Source organism: Callithrix jacchus, chromosome 16 (assembly GCF_049354715.1).
Source record: "Callithrix jacchus isolate 240 chromosome 16, calJac240_pri, whole genome shotgun sequence".
In the NCBI taxonomy this organism is placed as follows: domain Eukaryota; kingdom Metazoa; phylum Chordata; class Mammalia; order Primates; family Cebidae; genus Callithrix; species Callithrix jacchus.
Window position 1 is genome coordinate 85,194,913 of NC_133517.1, and position 25,955 is coordinate 85,220,867.

Here is a 25,955-nt window from a genome sequence, read left to right on the forward strand (position 1 = left end):
TAAAGTTGTTTCAATTGTCACTTTGAATTAGGTGTTTAATTTCTTCCTAAATTTTATACTGTAGATCATATTGCATATTTTCTGAATAACAACATGCTATATTCAGATTATACATTAGTATTATTCCCAGTCTTGTGCATCTCAAAGTTTTTAGGAATTTCTTTTAAAACCCTGAAAATAATATAAAAAACTAAAATGGTAATTGTAAAATAAGAAACTATTTGCCTCCCTACAGTAAAATTTTTCTTATAATTTTTGAGTTTTATATAGCATATTCTACTCAGGGTTACTAAATTATAAAACAAAACAAAAGGAAAAAGAAACTTCATAGTAGTCATACTATGTATCTGTTGGGTAGAATAATATAAATTTTTAAAAAATTCCTCAAGCTTTAGTAACATGAACAATCCTATTTCTTTGTGTAAAATTCTCTGAATTGCATGCAAAATATATGAAATATTTCACTTTTCTAACCATACCAAAATGTGGTTAATTTCTATGTGTTACATGATCTCTATGCTTGGAAACTTTGAAATTTTGTTAATGCATTGCCTGTTAGAAAATTTTTATTTTCACACAATTCACATCAGGTCAGATTAAATTAACTTTTCTTTTGCATGAAAAAATTGACATGTACTAAGATTGAGATGCTTGCCCAAAGTCATATCTGCTTAATAATAACTAGCATTTGTTTTTCTACATTCCCCCTGAGAATTTCTCTGTATATCAAACTGCCTGGCATCTTATTTCCTAAGATGTTAATACAATTTTTTAAATTTCCTTAGCATGTACAATTTTGCATATGGAAACCTCTTTTACTTTGTATAGAGTTAGATCTCATGTTTTGGAAGAAAAAAGAAAGACTGTATAAGAAGCTATTTTAATCTTACTCTGCCTATCTTAATATTCATCATTTGAGAAAATTATTATATGTAGAAGCAAAAACTGTCCTGAATGTTTTCAATTAGCTTAATCTACTATTTGAGTGAATATTCTTAATTTTACTCCTAAATATATGTTTTATTCACCATGTGACAAAAAATGTTATCAATTTAAATTAAGCAACTTTGGTGTAATATAAACCAATGAAGTGTTATGATGGCACCATCTGCTAAGTAAATATCCATTTTCTTTGAATTTTATGACAAAACGATGGTTATAAAAGCTTTATTAACAAGCTATGTTAGATTCAGAAATAGGTGCTCTGTCAAGACAATTGTATAAACTTATAAAGAAAAGTTAATGAGTCACATGTTTGTACCTAGACTGTAATATCAAGTTCTAGACATTTCTGAATAACATATTTATTATTCATGTTATGCACAGGCTTTAAATCCAACATGGCATATTTATTAGAGGAATTAAAACAACCTACTATTCCTCATTTTACACTGCACATGGAAAAGATTAGATAATGCAATTTAATTCTTAGTATCTTGATTTGGGCCACTAATAATAAATTTTATGGTTTAAAGACATCCACTATTTCATACACAATTGTCATTTATTTATATTAACAACAATTCACTTATCAAAAGAGAGTTGAAGATATTGAAGAGACCAAAAGTCTCTTATAGGATGGGGAAATTTTGGAAAAGGTGTCTTGGTCACCTTTTTTTTTTTTTTTTTTGACTGCCTGTTACCCAAATTATCTGAAAATTACCATCCCCATCCATATGATTATCATGAAAATAATACTTTTGTAAAATATAATACTACATTGTTATACAAAGTTGACTGATAAAATGGCATGGAATTATTCAACGTTCTGTCAACCAGTTGTTTATGGGGTGTAGAACTTGAAAGATAGATCAGTCTTTGAGAATTTGAATATAGCATGCTGTGTAAATCTGTGTTAATGTTAACTGTTAATAAAAGAAACTCAACTATGGGGGCTTAGATGAATTGAAGCTTATATGCACCTCACATTTTGAAGATGTCTAGAGTTGTGTATTCTAATGTTGGTTTTATGATTTCATAGTAATCAGGAAACTGAGTTCTTTCTGTCTTTCTACTATGCCATCCTGAGCACTGATTTCCACTTTCTTGTTGATCCTGAAGAAATTTTGCTTATATTTGTTTGGCTACTACTTATAAAAAATAGAGGCTAGGAAATGTAGTTCTTATACTCTGTGGCATAATAATCATCTATAAATTGTGGTTATTGTATACATGATGTTGGGGAAAAAAACATATTGGATCAGTAAGTAGAAACTTGTCAAAAAAGTAAGCTTTAGGAGGCTGATGGTAGCTGTGTTGTCATTGAACTAAAGGACAGAAAATAATGTTGCTAAAGAACAAATAAAGGTAGGTATTCAAAAAAGCAATAGACATGAGTGAGAGAAACATGATACTGCCATGGAGTCCTCCTTCTATAAGTAGCTATTATTTCTGTCTTCCACAATTTTCTACATTTCAAAGGCTGACAATAATTATCTGTCACATAAAGTTGTTTTTAAAATTAAAATATAACTTTTTTTTTAGACAATCTGGCTCTGTTGCTCAGATTGGAGTGCAGTGGCATGATCACAGCTCATTAGAGCCTCAATCTCCGAAGTTCAAGTGATCCTCCTACCTCAGCCTCCCAAGTAGCTGCAACCATAGGTGTGCACCACCACATCCATCTACTTTCTTGTTTTTGTAGAGATAAAGTTTTACCATGTTGCCCAGGCCTGATGTCAAACTTCTGGATTCAAATAATCTTCCACCTAGGCCTCCCAAAGTGCTGGGATTATAAGCATGAGCCACCACATTTGGCCTTTATTGTTAAGAATCTGTGAATTATTTTTGCAAGGCCGAGGTGGGTGGATCACCTAAAGTCAGGAGTTTGAGACCAGCCTGGCTCATATAGTGAAACCCCATCTGTACTAAAAATACCACAATTAGCTGGGCATGGTGGCAGATGCCTTAATTCCAACTACATGGGAGGGCAAAGCAGGACAATCACTTGAGCCTGAGAGGAAGAATTTGCCAGTGAGCAGAGATCTCCCCACTGCACTCCAACCTGGGCAACAAGAACGAAACTCCATCTCAAAAAAAAACGAATTTGTGAATTATAATGGATTATAAAAAAAATTTAACTGTTTTGATGATAATTTGAGTTGACCCCAAAATATCATAATGATGTGAAAATTCAAATGTTTTACAGCAGGACTGATTACAAATTATGAAAAAAAATGCTGATCACTACTTGATGAAATCCAGACTGATGAAAGAGATGGCAATCAATCAATCAATATATATCACAGAAGGGATAAAGTTATTGACTCAGAAGTATTCCAGAACTCCAGTAAATAAAGGTTTGGCATCCCTAGTTATTGTTTTAAATCCTTCTCTAAAATCATTTCCAATAAAGTATAATCCAAATTACTTTTTGTGGAAAGGCTACTGACAAATACAAGTACAGGTTTCTGAACGCTTTGGAGATCATACTATTGGACCAGGAAAGAACTTGCAAGACTTGGATTTATAAAGCTGTGTGAAGATTACCTATGCAACATCAACAAGACAGAACACACAGCCACCATCAGCCTCCTAAGTCTCACTTTCATGACAGATTTCTACTTACTGATCCAACATCTTTTTTCCCCCAACATGACTTATACAGTAACCGCAACTCAAATCGAAAAGGTGCGTGAAGATTACTTATGCAACATCAAGTAGAACAGAATATAATTTTGCAGGCTGTGCATGGTGGCTTATGCCTGTAATCCTAGCACATTGGGAATCTGAGGAGAGTGGATCACCTGAGGTCAGAAGTTCTAGACCAGCCTTGCCAACATGGCAAAACCTCGTCTCTACTAAAAATACAAAAATTAGCTGGGCATGGTGGTACACTCCTGCAATCCCAGCTACTTGGGAGGCTGAGGAAGGAGAATTGCTTGAACTAGGGAGGTCAAGGTTGTAGTGAACAAAGATTGCATCACTGCACTCCAGCTTGTGCAATGGGAGCAAGACTCCATCTCAAATATATATAATTTTGTGACTAAAAATGTGAAATATTTATTCTACTCTCTACTTGATTGCTTCAGAATTTGGAGGCTATTTGTGAATATACTTAATTTATGATAATAGCATTATTTGCATAAGTTCAATAAGAATCTATTTTCTTTCTTAACATGACTCAAGTGGAGACACTGATTATTTTACCAAGACTTTGACTGAAATGTCATATTTTCAGATATGATGATCTCATTGATGAACTGGTTGAATTTATAGAGCTGATAAAAAGCCTTTGAAAATGATTGGTCTGCTACCTTCTCTACACAGTTTCCATACAAAGTTTCTGTCCTTGAGTAAGTAAAGAATGGAATGGGACTTCCTTTTTAATGAATGATTCTGAGATGGCTGGCTAATCATATGCAGAAGATTGAAACTGGACCCCTTCCTTATACCATATATAAAAATCAACTAAAGGTGTACTAAAGACTTAAATGTACAACCTAAAACTATAAAAGTCATAGAAGATAACCCAGGAAATAACATTCTGGATATAGCCCCTGGCAAAGATTTTATGACAAAGTCATCAAAACCAATTACAACAAAAATTCAAATTAGCAAATACAAAATGATCAAACTAAAGAATGTCTGCACAGCAAAATAAACTATCAACAGAGAACAACATACACAATGTGAGAAAATATTTACAAATTGTGCAGCCAACAAAAGTCTAATATACAGAATCTGTTAAGAATGTAAACAAATCAATAAGCAAAATCCAAACAACCACATCAAGAAGTGAACAAAGGACATGAACACTTTTCAAAAGACAAACATGCAGCCAGCAAGTACCTGAAGGAAATGCTCAACACCACTAATCATTAGAGAAACATAAATTAAGGAAACAATGAGATACCATCTCACACTAGTCAGAATGGCTATTATTTGTCAAAAAATAACAGATGCTGGCAAGGTTGGAGATAAAAGAATACGTATACACTGTTGATGGGAGTGTAAATTAGTTCAATCATTATGAAAAGTAGTCTGGCAATTCCTCAGAGAAATAAAAACAGAACTACCATTTGGCCCAGCAATCCCGTTACTGGGTATATACCCAAAGGAATATAAAGTGTTTTACCATAAAGACACATGCACTCATATGTTCATTGCAGCAGTATTCACAATACCAAAGACATGAAATCCACCTAAATACCCATCAATGGTAGACTGGATAAAGAAAATGTGGTGTATACACACCATGAAATACTACACAGCTGTAAAAAAAAAAGAATGAGATTAAATTTTTTGTGGGAACATGGATGGAGCTGGAGGCCCTTACCATTAGCAAACAAATGCAGGAATAGGTAACAAAATACTACATGTTCTCACCTTTAAGTGGGAACTAAACATTGATTACACATAGACACAAAGAAGACAATAAAATATACTGGGGTCTACTTGAGATTGGAGAGTGGGAGGAGAGTGAGGATTGAAAAACTACCTATCAAGTATTATGCTTATTAACTGGGTGATGAAGTAATCTATAAATCAATCCCCTGTGCCATGAAATTTACTTGTATAACAAACCGACACCTGTATCCCCGAACTTAAAATACATGTTTAAAAAATGACACTTTCTGACAGGCTAGGGAGCCTCAAGATAATTTGGGACTTCAAAAAGAGGAATGCATCCATTCATACAGGTTTTATAGGCACAGTCTCATGACAAATCTTTGGTGTGGCTAGCCTGAAGGCATTTAAAGTCCAAGATCACTTATTAAAAATTTCCAGGGAAGCAAATTTTTAAAAGAGCCCTCTAGGCTCTTTAAATTATTCAAAGAATCAAAAGTCTATTCTTGCTGCACTTTATGTCAACAATCAGGCCAAGTATAATTAGACTAAAACTTATTTCATATACAAATTGCTTCTATTGTGATTTATCTGTGGTAAAAATGAGAAATTGGAGGGAGAAAAAACTATATTTCAAAAGAAAACTTAAACACACCTGTTATAGATTCCAACTCTGACCATTTTTAAGAGTATTTATTATTTGCCTATAATCTGAACTAAATTCTAAATTACTTTATGGTTCCTACATGTCTGTTATTAAAAATCTGAAAATAATATATTAAAATTCTTGTTTTTATGGAACCCATCAGAAAAAATGACTTATTTTTTAAATATTCCTTAAGCTAGGAAATAAAATTTTGTTTGTGTTGGAATTTCTCTTCCTTTTGGTCAAGTTCTGTACCAGCTGTTTCAGTTTTTCTTTAAACCAACACTTTCTGCATATAAAGTGATTGCCCAATATACAAAGAGTTCCCTGAGCCACCTGTCTGACCACAATCTGGAAAACATAAATATTTACAATTAAATATTTTTAAATGTCATTTCTTAGACCCACAACTGCAATGCTAGTCAGCAAGAAGTAGACAGAGGTGTCATTGCTATTACTCCTCATAATTGAGGAGTCTACATAGGACAGGAAGAACTGAAATCAAGCCCCAAAGAATTAAAGGCATCATGAGCAATATAAATTCTTAAATTTTCAGGATGGCAGATTAGAAAAACAACTTTTATGCAGAAGAATGAAACTAGACTCCTATGTTTTACCATATACAAAAACCAAATGAAACTGGATTAAAGACTTAAACCTATGACCTCAAACTACAAAACTACTATGAGAATATACTGAGGAAAATTTTCAAGACAGTGATCTGGGCAAAAATATTGAGCAATACCCCTTAAGCACTGGCAACCAAAGCAAAAATGGACAAATGGTATCACATCAAGTTAAAAGACTTCTGCACAGCAAAGGATACAATTAACAAAATGAAGAGACAACTGGCAGAATGGAAGAAAATATTTACAAACTACCCATCTGAGAAGGGATTAATAACCAGAATACATAAGGAGCTCAAACATCTCTATGGGGAAAAAATAATAATAATATGATTTTACAATGAGCAAAATTTTTGAATAGACATATTCAAAAGAAGACACAAAAAATGGCAAACAGGCATATGAAGTGGTGCTCAATATGATTGATTGCCAGAAAAATGCAAATCAAACTACAAAGCGATATTCATCTCACCCTAGTTAAAATGGCTTATACCCAAAAGACAGGCAATGACGAATGCCAGTGAGGATTTGAAGAAAGGAGAACCCTTGTACACTACTGGTAGGAATGTAAATTAGTATAGCCACTATGGAGGACAGTTTGGAGATTCCTCAAAATCTAAAAGTACAACTACAATATAATCCAGCAATCCCACTGCTGAGTGTATAACAAAAAGAAAGAAAATCAGTTTATTGAAGAGTTATCTGCACTCCAATGGTTACTGCAGTACTGTTTACAATAACTAAGATTTAGAAGCAACCTAAGCGTCCATCAACAGAATGGATAAAAAAAAAATAAGATACATATACATAATGGAGCACTATTTACCCATAAAAAAGAATGATAGCCTAATATTTGCAACATTATTAATGGAACTGTTGGTCATTAAGTGGAATAAACCAGGCACAGACAAATGCATGTTCTCACTTATTTGCAGAGTCTAAAAATCAAAACCACTGAATTCATAAACATGGAAAGTAGAAGGATGATCACCAGAGGCTGGGAAGGATAGTGAGGTTGCGGGGAGATAAGGATGGTTAATAGGTATAAAAAATAGTTACAAAGAAAGAATAAGACTTACTATTTGATAGCACAGGAGGTGACTATAGTCAATAATAACTTAATTCTACACTTTAAAGTAACTAAAGTAACATAATTGGATTTTTTTTTTGTAACTAAAGAAAATTGCTTGAGGGAATAGATACCCCATTCTCCATGATGTGATTATTTCAGTGTATGCCTGTATCTAAACATCTCATGTACTCCATAAATATATACATTGACTATGTAACCACAAAATTTAAAATAAAAAAGAAACAATCTGCTTAAATACTGAAACTCCCTCAGTTTATGAGGTAAAAGAACTGGTTCAGATTCAGTTAGAACAAATATGGCTGCCTGGAGTCTGGGGTGAATGAACATGCTGACATCACAGTCTGAAATTCCACTGCATGTTTCATGTCAGATCCTCCTAAACTTACACATACACCCCGTGAGGGAGCATGAAGACATAATTGCCCTTGCCCAAAGACTTTCCAGACTTCCCCTTTCCTTCCACCAATCACTGATAAAAATACTGCCTTACAGTCATCGTGGAGAGATAGATTTAACCTTTAATCCTGTCTCCTTCTGAGTTGACTAGCAATATAAAGCTTTCCTTTTCTCAAAAAAAAAAAAATAATATCTGACATACTCTGATTTTGTGTAAGAGTATTGTTCTGTCTCACACCAGGAGCCTCTGAAGACTTTCATCTCTAGATTCTCAGGACATTTCACTAGACTGGATTCTTTAAATGGAACTTTTTATTTGACCTTAAGCTCTAAAGGGCAAGGCAATCTTCCAGGACTTTTCATAAATTTTTATTACTAAATAAATTGGAAAGATTTATACTTAAAATTTAGTTCCACTGGGAAACCATGGTCCTTAGAAAATTTGATAATAATTGCATTCAGAAGTGCTGCTATTTTCTTTAGTATATTTGTCTTGGATTCTTCCTAATTTTTCTGGAACAGGTTTGGTGCTTTTCCCTAGGGCAGGAGATATGCTTCACCAGGGAGGAAACAATGCAATGCAATGTAATCACAGTGCAAATGATTTTGCAAAACTAAAAATTGTTAGTAGAAAAGTCTGTTAATACTTTATGCTAGAGATTTACAAATGATACATGTTGAAGTCATTGAGATTTGGATCATTGAATAATCACAATAACAGATTGATTAATAAAATAAGGTATAAGTAACCCTGGAAACATTTTTTATTTATGGATTCATAATAAAGTTGAAGTAGCCTTTTCAGTTACACACAGAAAAATGGTACTACTGCATTTGTTTATTTGTGTCTTATCTATTTATCTATTGTGCCCTTTAACTAAACAGATATTTGATAAATTTTAACTACATATAGCATTAAGAATCCAATGATGTATATGGCAGCATCTTCCCTTTTCAAGAAAGAGACAATCTATGAATCTACGAATCTGTGCTATTTGAGATAGCACAAATATGTGATACATAGTAATGTCATGAATATTACAAACCACTTATGAAATTGCCTGACTAGGAGGGTTGCAAAAAATAATAACAGCCACAAGATTAGATATTGCATTTATAACTGTGTGTGGATATTCTGAATATAAAGGATTAGTTTTCACTGTTTCTTTTAATCATAAGTTACAGATTGCTGTGAAAAGCATTACTGCCTTCAAAGTGATCCACAAATCCATTTTTTAATCTCTGATCTCTTATCAACTTCCATATTTTTGGTGTTTATTATTTATTTCCTTGTGATCTCCTGTTATTCCTTAACATTATTCAAAATGGTCAATCTAAACCTGTCATACTTCAGAAAAGATACTCCCTCCTGTCTTTTCTATATGATTATAATATCACTATAGTCTCAGCTACTTAAGACCCGAGACCCTGAATCATTAGTAATAATCTCTTTAGTTCATTACGGCTAGTCAGTCACCAACTCCTGTGTTTCTCTCTTTGTTCAATCTCTCATAAGTGCTCTTTTCTTTTCTTTTTCACATCAACCATCCCTTTCAGTATATGAAACATGATAGTTTATTATTCAGGTTTGGGGCATCAATGTTAATTACACTTTATAAAATTATTTAGGAAGCTAATATAACTATTAATTATAGTTTACCTAAATAGAGGATGAGCTGAGGTATTGCAAAACTAAAAGGCTATAACATGGTGATCTGAAGAACTGCTGTACTTTTCCAAAAATAATGGTTTCTGCCTTACTTCCATCTGCTAAATCATACACAAGTTTATCTCATTTGCAAAGTCAATCCCAGAACCATATTACAAAGAGAAAACTTTCCTACACTGCCAATAAGAGTGAATGTTTATGCCATCATTTGGGGGGGAAAGTTGGCATAATGTAATAATAAATAGAATATATTCAAACTTGAAATGTCATACAGCTGTGGAACTAAATATGTCCAATACTATGCATAACTCTAACGAAAATAATACTGAACAAAAAAGTAATACACTAAGAATAAAAATAGATAAAACTCAACTACAATGATTACCAATGCAGGTTTAGAAAGTACAATTTAAAAGAAAAGGAAGGAGTGATTAGCTTAAAAATTAGATTGTAACATTTTAGGAAGGGAGAGAAGGAACAGCAAATAAAAGAAGGAATGAAGATTTTTTTTTGGAACGAGGAAGGTGGAGGTTACTGGTAGTGTTTTATTTCTTGTCCATGTTGGAAGTAAAATGGGTATTCATTCTGCAGTAAATCATTCTGTATATTTTTTCTTAAGTGTGCTATAATTTTCAATAAAGAAACATTTAAAGTTATTGTATTTAGAGGAAATTTTACATGTAAGTTATTTTTCCAAAGTATAAAGATAAAATATAATAGGGCAAAAGGAGCAGCAAAGAATAACCCTTCTTGTGTCAGTTTGCTGAGAATGACAGTTTCCAGCTTCATCCATGTCCCTGCAAAGGGACATGAACTCATCCTTTCTGATGGCTGAATAGTATTCCATGGTGTATATGTGCCACATTTTCTTTATCCAGTCTATCATTGATGGGCATTTGGGTTGGTTCCAAGTCTTTGCTATTGTAAACAGTGCTGCAAAGAACATACTTGTGCATGTGTCTTTATACTAGAATGATTTGTAATTCTTTGGGTACATACCAGTAATGGGATTACTGGGTCAAATGGCATTTCTATTTATAGATCCTTGAGGAATCATCACACTGTCTTTCACAATGGTTGAACTAATTTATACTCTCATCAACAGTGTAAAAGTATTCCTATTTCTCCACATCCTCTCCAGCATCTAACTGACACAAGAACACAAGACCAAACACCGCATGCTTTCATGCATAAGTGGATGTTGAACAATGAGAACACATGGACACAGGGAGAGGAACATCACACACTGGGGCCTGTTGGGGGGTAGGGGAGGGATAGCAGGGGGTGGAGAGATTGGGGAGGGATAACCTTAGGAGAAATACCTAATGTCAATGAAGGGGGATGGATGCAGTAAACCACTATGGCATGTATGTGTATACCTATGTAACAATCCTGCACCACCTGCACATGTACCCCAGAACTTAAAGTATAATTAATAAATAAAAATACTGAAAACAAGAATAATTCTTCAAGGCAATGATAAACCTTTAAAAGTTCAGATAATGTGAATGGTAGATTCTGCTTGATTTATTACATTGGTCTGATTGTGTATACGTGTTGGGCCCATGTTAAAGTGAAATACTATGAAAAAATGCTTATGTAAAATGTAAGTTGAAAGTGTTCTATCTTCCTGTGAGTAAGGACTCTATTTAAAAGGAACCTGAGAGGACACAATCAAGGAAAGCTCATAAAATTTGCTCCAGTTGTGAAAGTTATCCTGAGAGTTATTTATGACTAGAAAAGTAAAGCTGAACCATGATTTTCAAAGTGAAAGTTACAAAGAAGAGAAATGCGAAGAAAGGTATTACAGAATTGCCAGGTAATAGGAGGCTGAGGACCATGTCTAAAAGGAGAAGAAAATGCAGTAAGCTGTACTTCAAACTTTCTACTTCATTAATCTTCTATTCTACAGCTATATAAATCTCTAGTCCTGAAGCGGTTTCTGATATTTTCTTTATTAAGGTTAGATTTCATGGTTTCATATCCATAAAATTTAACTTGAGATTCCAATTTTATTGGACAGTCTATATAGGATAAAACCTGTTAATAAAAACCTATATGTAGTAAGAGAAATGCTTTTCTTATAAAAATGATTTCAAATTTCAAACCATGCACTTCACAGTAAATATCTCTATGTTCAATGCCAATGTCAGTTTATATCAAGGATATAATCAATATAATCTACAGTTTATGGTTGACATTTTGGTAAGTAGGATACCCACTATAATGAACATTCTGTCAACTGATGACCAACACCATTGAAAATTGGATTATGTTTCTTTTACAAAATATACATATTTACAAAATATACATAGCAAAGAGTTTTGGTTGGTTTGTTAATTAGTTTATATACCTTTCCGTTTCCCAAATCATACTGTAGAGTTCCCCTATGGTCCATAAATAATGCACTTATTTCCTTCCCCCTTCCTTAATATATGACTACCAATTCCCTTTAATAATTACCATATTCCTACCCCTGCTCTCCCTGTTGGACAATTTGTCCCTAATTACTTCCAACCATTTCTTTCTCAAGAATATTACGTTTTCGTGATTTTTATTGTCTCCTGTATGAGCCAGAATCCCAGGAGGAAACAGATGGCCCACTCAAAAATGGGGTAATTAGAGGAGTTTAATAAAGCATCTAATTATAAAGTTGTGGTTGAGGTTAAGCAAACTATCAGAAAGGTGCAGTGCCCTAGGGCTAGTGAACTGAATGAGCATGGATTAGCAGGGATCCCACAGGTCAAAGAGAACTGTGTATTGAGATCGTGATGCTTCCTGGAGGCAGTGAAGGAACCTAGGCGCTAGATATCCTGTCCTCATTCTAGCCCACCCTGTGTTCTACTGCCAAAGCCTCCCAGCAACTGAAACTAACTGTAACCAGAGGGCAAGGAAGCTTGCTCATCAAAACCATAAAGATAAACCTCCCAGAGGCACTTTGCAAGGCAGACAAGGATAAAATAAACAACATACATTTTATGAACATCACATATTTACAAAATAACTCAGGAAATACCTCACATTTTTGTTGTGGCACATCATAATTATTCATGGGCCCATTATATATTTTCTTTTGAAGTTATTTCGTATGAATTTACTTGTAATCTTAATTATTGTGCATTATCAACTCTGTATCCTGTACCTTTTACTTCTTAAATGAAAACACATACTAAGTTCGAAAACCCTATTAGCTCATCTTTCTACCCTGCAGAACAAACACAGATTTTGAATCAGACAAAAATGACTTCAGTTATGACTCTCTTGTCTTTTTAAGATATGTTAATTATATGAGTCATTTTCTTCCTTTTTTAAAAATAGAGATTGTAATAATACCTAATAGAGTTTTCAAAGGAATAAACATAGTATTTGAAGGTGTTTAACTACAGTTGTGCTTGTGCTGTCTCTGAGGCAGAGACTGAAACAGACTCTTGCATGCAGAAAGCAGAAAAGCAAGTCAGAGGATGTGAAACAAGGAAGACTTCCAATATGAGTGCATTTCTGAGTTCATCACAGCAGTTTGTCATTGACGTTTGATAACACCAGTCCATTATAAAATTTCTTATTAAATGCATCTAAAAAATGACTACCCAGGGGACAAAGGTAGAAAGACCATATCCACAAGTTCTAATTTCCTACTGATAATGGGCTGCCTCTCTGGTGTTCTCATCTTCATGTCATAAGGGTGAACACGCATGTCTGCCAGTTTCCTGAAAGTTCTGCATGCAAATCCTGCCGGAACCGACTGCTACAGCTGTGGCTAGAGTACAGCTTGGAATGAAAGGAGTTTGAAGTTGTACATAAGACATGTCCAGTGCAATTCTTGATACTTGATAGGTATGTTAAGGGTTATAAATATAAACATATTGTTATTAATTAACCACTAAATATTATTAATACAATAACACAATAAACCAGAGTATGACATTACCAATATGTAAGATAAAATGTTTTAGGAATTTGAACATAGCACTATACAGGTAAAAAAGAACTCTGACAATAAGTGTCAATCTTGGAATTGAAATGAAATTACAAAAGTAAAAACTTCCTATTTGACTTCTCAAAATTAATTCTTACATATGCCTCTCCTTTCCTTTTTTTACGTCACCTTTATTAAAAAATATTTCTCCAAATATTTCAAATTCAACCATATTACTCATTCATTTTTTATTGGCTACTTATGTTGTGTCAGATATTGTTCCATGAGCTGAAGATAAAACAGTGAACAAAAAAGTTTCAAGTCCCTTTGCTGATTGAGCTCACTTTCTAGTGGTGGAAACAAATAATTGAGTGGGGAAGGGCCCATTGATGGAGGAGCATTGCATATGGAAAAGCATCTATGCAAAGGACTCAAGCATGATTTATGTATTTAGAAAATTGTAGGGAGGCCAGTGTTAATCTAGTGAGTAGTGGAAAGAGTTGTTACAGAAGTCAGAGAGGTTACAGGTCCTGATTTTGTAGCTTTCCATGTATTTGTACAAGTTGGGCATTCACTGAATGAGAGAGAAAGCCACTGGAGGATTTCAAACTAAAGAGTATAAGAGGATCAGTTTGACTCCTGTGATGAGAAAAAATATTTTGGATGCAAAGATAGAAGAAGATATATTATTGCAGTAATGAAGGTAATTTGGGAATGCTTTAGAACAGTGTGCTAGCATTAGAGATGGTAAATAAGGATGAAATATCTGATCTATTTTAAAAGTATACCCATGAAGTTTTCTCTGATGGATTTGACAAAGAGTATGAGGAAGAAAAAACTTAGAAGTGATTGAGTGAGGGAGGGTTGACCACCTGGGAGGGTAGAGTTGACATTGACTAAATGGGAAGCTTGAGAAAAAAACAAACATATTTTGGAAGGAGATTAAGTGTTTGGTTTTTGATGTATTACATTTGAAATTCATTTGTTATTTGTGCTGAGATCTTGGATAAGCATTTAGGTATATGAGATTGGAGTTGGGATAAGCAGCCTAGAATGCAAATAAAAATTGGGAAGTGGTCAATGAAAAGATGTTATCTGAAGCCAGGGAAATGGATGAGAACATCAAGGGATGAGTGTAGATAAAGAGCAGAAAAGGGCAAGGAACTGGGCTCTGGGGAATCCCAATATTTACTTGTCGGAAATATAAGAAATGACTAGCAAAGAATACTGAGCAGCCAAAGAGTTAAGAAGAGAATGAGAAGTATATGACATCTTTGAAGTCGGTGGCGGGGGCGCGGAACACGATTTCAATGAAGCAGGAGTAAGCAATATTATGAAATACTGGTGAGAGTTCAAACAGGATGAGGAGTGAAAGCTGATATCCAGCTTTAGTCAGTGGAGATACTAGATTTTAATAGGAGCAGCCTGAGTTGAATTCTAGAGAAAAAAAGACATTGGATATGTAAAAGGAGAAAGTAAGAGAGGAGAGGACAGAAAATGGTAACAGTGTGTACAGATAATTTTTCTAGAAATTTGGCTGAAAAAGGAGACATGAAATGATAGCTAGAATGAAATAATTATGTTTTATATATGAAAAATATAATTGCATGTTTGAATTTTTATAGAATCAATACTCTTAAAGAAAAACTGATGAGTTAAGTATAATGGTATGATTTAGAGAAAGTATACAAAGTCCTTATATTAGATTTTTAGAGACATGTCTGATCAAAAACTGCACCCTAGGTTTTTGTTTAGAAACATTGTTTAACTGCCAGACATTTAAGCATTATTTTACCATATCCTAAAGGCTCTTAAGAGTAAAACTGAGCAGATTTTCTGTTTCTCTCAAAAACAAACAATAAAAACAAAACAGAAAAATCTCAGCTATTTTCAAATTTAATGAGATTTGGGTTGCTTTCATTAAAGGTTTTTTTTTTTTGATGGGGAGGGGTCTGGTTACACACACTATTTAGGGGAAATGATGCATGTTGCAAAAATAGATGATTAAAATTCAGCAAACCTTCCAAAAAGGACCTGTTCATTTTTATTTTATGGTTCATATCTTCTTGTTTGTCTGTGTGTATTAATTACAACCTGTAATAAATGACAGAAGTTCAGAAATCACTTTTTCTTTTTTCTCCCCTTCATTTTGCCCCCACTTTACAAATGCTCAATCAGTATGGAAAATATAACTACTGGTTTATTGTGCCAGTCATCTTTCCAATCTTGAATCATCTCTCTTCTTGTAAATATGTATATGTATTATTTACTTATGTACTTTTATAAAGTGCCACGAGGCTGCTGTTGGTCTTTACACTGTAGATTACTTTGTCAAAGCAAATAAGTGGGGTCAATAGGTATCTTTACGATCTTCTAGGCTCCAGGAAGTGAAAAGTGAATGACTTCCAGGGTCAAAAACTGACCAGCATTTTTGTGAATAGAAATATTTTTTTTAAACATGATTTTTTAGAATGGATTTTTACTTCAAATTATTTCCTTTTGTTTGACCAGCTTAAGGTCTACATGGAATGCTCACAACTGCTGAGTGACTGTATAAAATTGCCATGCCACTCCACATAAATTCCTTTATAGAGGCATTCATATTCAACAGTCCCATGCATCATCCTCTGGCTCCCACTGGCAGTAATCTCCAGCGTTTATTTATTCCTGACTTTTGAAAGTAATGAACTCCCAGCTCCTTGTGTTGGGAGTTTTGCTTGGTTACCAACATTTAGAGCCAAAACTTCCTTTATGCCAGGGGTCACAGGTAATGCTGTGTAAAGATTAATTTTGTGAAAGTTGTTGCTTTTCAGATGAGTATGTTCACTTCTGCTTAGTATATCTGCCAACCAAGTATAGCCTTTATAACCCAACTAAAATTATATACTTTTTTTCATGGAGTACGTGCTGTATATTATCAATGTGAACTCAACTCAATGAATCAAGTTGGAAAAATTCCACCTTAATGATAATATAGCACTTGCTTTGGCTTATTAAAAAATGATCCTACTACTTAGTCATAGGAAATATGCAATACAAACATAAACAAATATGATCCAGAACTGGTCCACTTGTACAAAGTTGTAATATGAAATCCAAACTAATACTGCTATAGAGACTCTTAAAGAATATAGTTTTTTTTGGAAATAGCTGTCATTAACTAAGAGCAAAATTACCTATTATAAGAAGAGCATTTTAAGACTCTTTAAAATATTATTGGAAGTATTCTCAATGTATTATTTTAACACATTGATTTTTTCACATTCCCTGGTTAATATAATGACTGATTAGAAAAAATAATGAAGTTCATTTCTTTCCAACAACTCCCCTTGCTCTTTATTTGATTATTCATGCAGTCTTAATATCTCTCTTGATTTCTCTCTATTGTTTTTCAATAAAATGGGCAAGTTGGAGTTTTGAATAGTAGGGCTTACTTGCAGTTCTGTCTATCTAAATGGTCTGGCAATGGCTGTAGTTGTTTTTCTTCAGCTATAAAGAACTAAAAAGAATCATTACCACACCTGTCAAGAGGAAATAGCAAAGAACATAATTTTGCCAGAAATATGCATCAATTCAGAGCATCTATGGATACGTAGGGAATTTGAGGTCCTAAAGTAATATATCAGAGAAACATGAAGTATATGTTAAACTCAGAGATTATTTTTCCTGTCAAACTAAATAAAGGAGTGGATAAGCAGTATTAGTATTCATTTCATGAAGCTACTTATGTTTCTGTGTGTCTTCTGAAAAAAACTGAGAATCTTTAAACATTGAAGTCCAAATTAGAGACTATATTCATAAGTTATGGTGCATTACACATTTCAAGAGTCAAAGCAGCTCCATGATTTGAAAGCCATAAAACTTAATATTAAAGTGAATCTGGCATTTCATTTGATAAAATATTATTGAACAAGTAAAATTTAGTTAAATGAAAAAGAACTGAGCCTGTGTCAGAACAGGGATGAATGCATTAGAGGTGCTTATTGAATCTGGGACATCATATTTTAAACTTCAAACCTTGCTACAAACAAAATGTTAAAAAATTTATAGCAACTAAAGAACTATCAGCTGGATCATATATTTTAAATAATGAAGTCATGACTAATATATATGTCATTTTCTAAAATATAAAATCTTTATTTACTCATAACTGCCTGTAGATGCAAACAGTTAGGGGACAAAATAAGCATCAAAATGCAGAAAGACTTACAGATACAGGTAGTTGCAAAAGAAATAAAAATGATGAATTTTGTGGTGGTTACAAAAAAAAAAAGAGGTCATCAAAGACCTTTCCGGAGTGACTGATGGTTCAGGGGAAGGAATCTGATGTGAGACTGTGAGTGTGTGTTCTTTGATTGCTGTGGGGGTAGCAGCATAGAGTTCATCAGTTCAATAAATGTTTACTGAGTGTTAGGCTCTGTGATGTGTAGCAGAGAGAGTGATAAATGCAATATCACTCAAGTTAGAATCAATTACACTATTATATCACATAAATACAATATCAGTGTATCAATTAATGTTTCAGGTAAAAGTTGCAATATATCAAACTAAAATTATGTTAAATTGTAAGCACATTTCTTAATCTCAAAATGTTGAAGCCTGAGAGTTCCAGGGCTGGCTAATATAGCAAGTCAGGGATATTAGGACTCTGGGTTAACTTCTCTGAGATTCATTTATCCTTTCCTTCTGGGACATGTTATGCTACCAAATATCATATTACACAGCAACGTCAAAGACAATAAATGGATTGGGGAATGTTGTGGGATGAATTTCACTGCCCCACCCCCATCAAATGTGGAATATTGACACCCTAACCCCTCAGCACCTCAGAATTTGTAGATAAGATCTTTCTACATAAGTGGAACTTAAATCCAGTTCATTAGGATGGGACCTAATGAATCTGCCTGGTGTAGCTTTAGGAGATAAATTTTAGGCACACAGAGACATCAGGGGCACCTATGCACAGAAGGACAACACTGTGAAGAGGCAGCAAGAAGGCAGACATCTGCAAGCCAAGGAGAAAGGCGTCAGAGGAAACCAAACTGCTGGAAACTTGATCTTGGACTCTCAGCCTCCAGAAATGTTAGAAAATAAATTACTGTTGTTTCAGAGCACCCCATCTGTGGTATGTTGTTACAGCAGCCCCATGAAACGAATTCAGGAAACATTCAGAGAGAGTGAGGCTTCCTTATGTTTCTCTTTTTTTTTTAACTGAGGATAATCTTTCTCAGTTACTCTTAGCAGACTTTCAGGTCCTGATGGCCAAGATTGGGTCACATGCCCTGTGCCTAACTTCAGCAGAAAAGGCTGCAAATGTACATGTTTGGAACATGTGCACATTAAAACTGATGTGGGGTCTTTCTAACCAAAAAGAAGAAAGAGGCTAGACATTGCAGTTGGGTAGGCAACTAATCATTTACGTAAGTTAGAGGAATCTGAGGGAGTACAAGAGGGATATTTTATTCAAATGTTAAAGTTTAGGCAGGCCAGTTCGCAAGACTCTGTGCAAACTGGGGAAAAAAGTCATCTTTCCTAATTTTATTTTATGGCCATCTGTTATGTTTGTTGTAATAACGAAACAAATTCAACTCTAACTACAAGCATATAGTAGCTTTGGGAGTTGTGGTGGCTAAAGTCTCAGAAAACCATAGATGGAGGGTAGGATGCTTGAACCGAGTCATGATGGATAGGTAGGAATTAGATTTAAAAAATAGGAATACATTGCAGAAGAGAGCACACAATGAGCAAGGTCACAGAGAAATAAAATACCATGGCAACACTGAAAAAAATACAAGCTGTTCCATATTTTTGCTGTTTGAAACACATGTTAGGGAACTGTTAGAGCTAAACTGGGGGAGACTGACATAGCCTGGTCATTTTAGTTCTGGAATAATGCCAAATATTATGGTTGAGTAGATGCAAATGTCATAAGATTAACAGGAAGAGACAATACAGGAATAGAAAGTAGAAACAGTTTGAACACTTGAGCTTGACATACTTGTAGACACAACTGTTGCATAGGGGCTGCAACATGGGCTTAGATTTTATAGCATGTGTGTTCTAATTCTTTTCTCTGTTCTTTCTTGGCTACAGAACTTTGGTAATATTATTCAGCTTCTCTAGGCCTTAGTTATATCTCATATATATCTCATATATGATCTCATATCTCATATATGATATTTAATATAATATTTTTCCTGAATCGAGGATTTTGTGAGACTGAGATATGGTCTTATGTGTTAGACTAAATACCAAATAAAGTTATATGTATTAATACGGCTCAGCTATTCTCCCTCCCTCTATTTTTTACTCAACCTTCTCATCTTGCTATTTATTGAAATAAAGACAGTCACTAAGTTTTTGCAGTAAGCACATTTGAAGTAAGTACATTTGAGAGATAGAGTAAGGAGACATCATCATAAAGCAATGAAATTATGAAAGTAGGTGAAATTATTGGAAAGCCAGTAATGTCCAGAAGAACAGTGACATTTTATAAAAATATGAGAAATGTTAATTGAAAAGATGACAAAAGAAAGATATTTCCCTTAAAAGTTTAAAGATGTTCAGAGAAATGATAGGCAACTTAAAGTTTTTAGAAAGTTTTTAATTTTATTTTTTTCTTGAGGCAAAGTTTTAATCTGTCACACAGGCTGGAGGGCAGCCTTAAACTACTGGGGTCAAGCGATCCCCTCACTTCATTCTCTTAAGTAGCTAAGACTACAGGCATGCGCCACCACACCTGGCTAGTTATTATTTTTTTTTTAGAGATGGGGTCTTGCCATGTTGTCCAGGCTAGTCTTGAGCTCCTGACCGCAAGTGAGTCTCCTGCCTCAGCCTCCCATAGTTTTGAGATTACAGGTGGGAGTCACTGTGCCTGTCAAAGAAAACATTTTTATGAGATCCAAAGACGTGAGAAACTCCAGGAAGAAGTGACTGGTATTTAAATACAATAGTTAGATTCATATAAATCCTATATGTAGCAGAAATTTATGTGCTGTTTCAAATGTTTAAAAAGAGCAAAAAAGCCAATAATTTAGTATCATAGAGCTCATTGCCAGAGAAGTTTTACCTGGTAGTCGGGACAAAGGGGAAGTGGAAACAGAGTATGTGTGCTCTTAGACTAAAAAGTAAAATAAAAGCATGGTAGTGAAAGGGCAATACTCTATCAATAGGACATTTTTTCTCTCTCTTTAGGTTTCTATTTTTGAGAGGAATGTTTGATCACATTAATAAGCTGAGCAGAAGATAATATAAACGGGAAAGGAAAAATTAGAGAACAATGGAGAATCAGTGACAGAGTACGTTTCAGTGAAAACAGAAAAAATAGCATAAGGGGCAGAGATATGATCAGGCTCTGTCTCCTCACCCAAATCTCATGTTGAATTGTAATCCCCAGTATTGGGGAGGGACCTCATGGGAGGTGATAGCATCCTGGGGGTGACTTTCCCCTCTTCTCTTGTGATAGTGAGTTCTCATGAGACCTGGTTTTCTCATGAGACCTGGTTTTCTCATGAGAGTGTATAGAGCTTCCCACTTGACTCTTTCTCTCCCTGCCACCATCCTACAACCTTGCTTTATTTGTCACATACTTGACCATTTCCAATCATAGGAGAGATAGTAGGATTTATTAGATAAAATGATATAAGAACAGAAAGTTAATTGTAGAGCCTCTATGTTGCATCTATGCTGTCATTGAAGGAGAAGGTTGTTTCCAAAAAACAAAATTAAATGTATGCCCAAAATAAAAAATAAAACATATACTTAACGCAGGTAGTCATATACTAAATTGTGAAATATTTAAATCCACTAATAACTCTAAAATCATCAGTATTCTTAATATGAGTTAAATCGTATTATAGAAGAGCTAACCTGAATTGTCAGTTATGTAAAATATCTACACGTTCTACAGTATGACACATAATTTTCTTCCAAAATTTTCTATTAACTCCTTTCAGAAGGAAATAAATACATATATTTTTATGTGGAATAGTGGCATGGTAGGACAGGTCAAAAATTAATGAGTCAGTAATTTTAAAACTAGCCTCTATATGTCACATATTGAGAGTGACAAAATCTCAAATTTAAAAGAGGGTTCCAGAGATAACACATATCCTGCTCAGTAGCTTGAATTGAGAGTTTCTTCATCAGAGGAAATTGAAATGTCATTAATAGAGAAAAACATCTCCTAGGAGTGTGCATCAATTCAACATTTCACTTCCAAATACCCTCAGTAAATGCAGACTGCTCCATTTATCACTGATCTCATTGTTTAGGGCCCTGTGATCCAAAGGGATGCATATACTTCTATATTGGTTACCAAAGTGCGTGTTAAAGAATTACTTTGTAAGAGTTGAAACCGCATTTCAACTAAGCAATAGTGTGTAATGAGTTTAGATGGCTAGATATGGAGGTCTTAGAGCTTCCAAATGCCATATTAAATTCTGAAATGGGACATAAGTCTTGCCACTTAGATGAGAAATAAAAAAAAAATCATGCAAACTTTTTATATTATTTCAGCATAAGGGAGACTTTTACACAAGTAAAAGATGACTAGAATATCCATAAGATAGATTTAATTCCTGTTAATAGTATTACAATGATAGTCATTTTTATGCGATTATGGTAGCTCTTGATAAATATATTCTTTCCAACATGCTATGCTTTGCATATCATTTACACGAAACTCTATATAAGATTTAGAGCTAAAAAGAATTCAATTGGAAGATAATATGAAAAGCATAGCATGTTGGAAACTTTACCATGCACTCAAAATTGGGATTCTCTTAGAAAGAAAAAATACAGAGAAATGTTTGTTGAGTGCACAACCAATAATGCCATGGCAGAGTAAAGACTGCTAATAACTGTGCTTGTAAGATAACTTCAGTAGTAATTTAAAACTATACATAAAAGCAATTTTGTGTTTTGAGATTCTATAAGGATTTGCCACTGTCATTGAAAAAAAAAGTATAGCTGATGACAATGACTTCATTCTAAGTGTTACTATCATCCAAGAACCTAATGAATGCTTTTTTTTGCGTGTAAAATTCTATCTTTTTATTTATCTTAATGAATTGGAAATGATTACATCTCTAATAGTTATTTTAAGAATGTAGATTTTTACTTACATGAAGATGAAAATGCCTGACATGCTATTCTTAACTTTTATACAAACTAGATCCACAAATAGAATTTTCCAATTACGTTCCTCAAAATGCCCTTAGATTTCACAACAATGATGTAGCAATATTTGAAATATTTTAGTTTTATTTTTATCAGTTAAGAAGGCAGGAAATTGATATGATGTTAAGGTAGTTGAACAATATCCCTTTTTAAAATAAGAAAAGATTCATTGAGAAGCTATAACAAGTGCTCTTATTTATGTTCTCTAACCTAAATATTTATTAACTGCATATGTAATGAAATACATCAAGCAGATATCCAGAGGATATGCTTGACAAACCTTCTGACCAACACAGGTCATATACCAATAAGCTTTTAAAGAATTATAGTTAAAAAATTTTAATAAAGCCTCTTGTTTTTGCAGATAACATTTTAAACTGAATTAATATTCCTTATCAAGTTTGATATTTTAAAAATACAATCTCCAAAACAAATCCCAAAAAACTTTATGTAACTTTATATAAACTTTGCTCATTTTTTCTCAAATTTTTCTCAAATTTTTGTTAAGTATCAGAAGTGTTAAGGGAATATAAAAAGATGTAATGACTGGGATAGCTGGGCAAGGTTATTTATTTTTAATTCCTCTATTTTTTTATTTTTAATCATAGCATACATTCAATATCATATTTGGAAATATGGCAAAATGAGCTCATATATATACTCATATATTTATATATGTATTACCAACATGAAAAATTAAACATTTAAAGTATACCAGAAGTCCCCAATGTATTTCTTCCTAAATGCATTTCCTTTTTTCCCCTAAAAAGAAAATCATAATTTTGAATTCTCCTAAAGAGGGGAAACGTTATTTTTTTAAAAATTTCAATACCTGGAACAAACAATATTGCTTACGTTTTGTTGTGAACTTCTTTTTTTGCTCAGTATTATTTTTGATATTCAGTTATGTTAATGTAGGTAGCAGTGGTACCATCGCTGTATAGTATTTTATTATACTATTGTTCAACAATTTATTCCTAATTAAACTGATATTGTTTTCTGTGTTTTCCCTCATTGTGAACAAGATGTGTTAATATTATGTGTTAACTTTCCTTGACTTATTTGCATTCAAAAATCTAAAGAACATGTAGATACTTGTACATATGCATATTGGTACAATAATATAAATTATGCACAATTTCATTATCTTTAAATAATGCCAAGCTGTTTTCCAAAAGAGTTGTACAAATTTATCTTCCCTCTCATAGTGAGGAACATCTTTAACTGGTTTGCTTTTCCACAGAATTTTGTTATTATTTACTTTTTAAATGTTTACTAAACTGTTATTTGTGAAATAATGCTTCATGATTTATATATTTTTTATTTAACTGCTTAGAAATCAGGATGAATATCATCTTATAGATGCAAGAGCACAGTGTTTATGCAATTTATCATCTACACTGGTACATGTTTATGAGTGAAACAGGATAAGAAAAAAATATTTATAGACAAATCATAAGACAAAAAATTCGGTATGTATCTATTTGAATTTGATTTTTGCATGGAATTCTCTCATTTACAAAACTTGTTGGGCTAGGGTAGTGGCACTAGGAAGAAAATTCTTGTCATCTCTGTGACAAATTGTTTTCACATATGATTCGGTACTTTTGTGTTCTCTATTCCATAGGTCAATATAGCCTCACTTAAGATAGAAATCATGTTTTAAAAAGTAAACTTTATATCAATTCTTGATGCATGAGGCAAGTCAAGTGCTATTTTATATATCATGTTCAAGAAAGGTTGACAATAATGATTGATATTTTAAAAATATCCTGATTTCTAATTCAGACATTGCCAGAAGCTTCTATTGAATTAACTTTCAAAAAAATGGTTAATAATTTATAAAATAACAATGACATGAGAACATTGGAAAGCCAGAAAAGAATTTTTAAAAGGTATGCAGATATGCAATAGTTCTGTATTTTCATGAAATTTGCATTCTCACATAACAAAAGTATCAATGACTTGGGATTCATATTGTTAGTCACATGGTGTAACAAGCTTCTCAAAATGTAGTCCAGTTCTTATCGAAAATTAATATTTATGTCCCCCACCCATACTATAAATTAGAACCTCTGAGTGACCAGGGAAATCTCCATTTTAACAATTTCCTTGGTTGATTCTAGTCCACATCAACATTTGAGAGCAAGTGCTCTATTATAAACCACATTTGGAGTCAGAAATTGTGTTGCCAGGCCAGTGGTTTCATTATTGATTATGTGACCACACATAAAAACTTACCCTTGGATCTCAATTTAACATATAAAAGTGGAGAAAAAAATACTTCCTCAAATTACCTCACAGAGTCATTGTGAACACAGGGTCATTGTGAATATGAATTATAGACAATATTCATAAAAGTGCTTCTGAAGTTTAAAGAGGTATAAAAATTAATGACATTATTTACCATACATTTTTAAGTTTTTGTTTATGGCTATATCAATTTACAAGTATATACGCCAGATATCAAGAAGCGTACACATATAAGCATATAAATAGAGGAGGTCTTTCAACAACAGGTGCCATTAATATTTGAGTCTTTTTCAAAAACTTTTTGCCCAGACCAGTGTCATTAAGCATTTCCCCTATGTTTTCTCCTAGTAGTTTCATAGATTGAGGGCTTACATTTTCATCACTAATCTCTTTTGAGTTGATTTCTGTACGTGGTGAGACATGAGTCTAGTAGTGAAAAAAATTGTAGACATTGTCAGAGACCTTTCATTTCTTATTTTTACCTTCTTGAATTTATTAATTCAACAAATCTTCTCTGAGTCTCTATTATGCATTGGATCCTTTTGTGAAGATTCAGGAGAAAAAGTAAATAGAAAACATTAAATGTTTTTAAACAATTTCTTTAGTTTCTATATAGTCCAAGAGCAAGGGATTCCTTGATGCTACTTGTACAACTCTGTTTTCTACTGATGAAAATCATTGATTTATCTTAGGGATGCTGAGCTCAGAAGTATCTCAGATCACTCAGACTTTGCAAGGAATGACAGAGGTTGTTTACTACCTGCATTAAAAAGTAGAAGTGTTCTCATTACTTTTATTTATTTATTTTTCTCACAGTGGACACTGTCAAAAATAAGCTCTTTTACTTTGGAGGATAACACAGGACATGCATATTTTCCTCACTATTC

General features: G+C 33.4%; 1 long non-coding RNA gene across 3 annotated transcripts in view; it reads right to left on the reverse strand.

Annotated features, from left to right (window-relative positions):
• The window catches only part of LOC118148526 (uncharacterized), a 76,299-nt gene that overhangs the window by 38,176 nt on the left and 12,168 nt on the right, over window positions 1-25,955 (reverse strand). For 2 of the 3 annotated variants that reach the window (XR_004735359.3, XR_004735360.3), the window contains exon 4: window positions 20,225-20,509. The exons of the other annotated variant lie outside the window; for it this stretch is intronic. This is a non-coding gene — a long non-coding RNA (uncharacterized LOC118148526). Of the gene's footprint in view, window positions 1-20,224; window positions 20,510-25,955 lie in introns of those variants that run through there. 3 annotated transcript variants of the gene reach the window in all.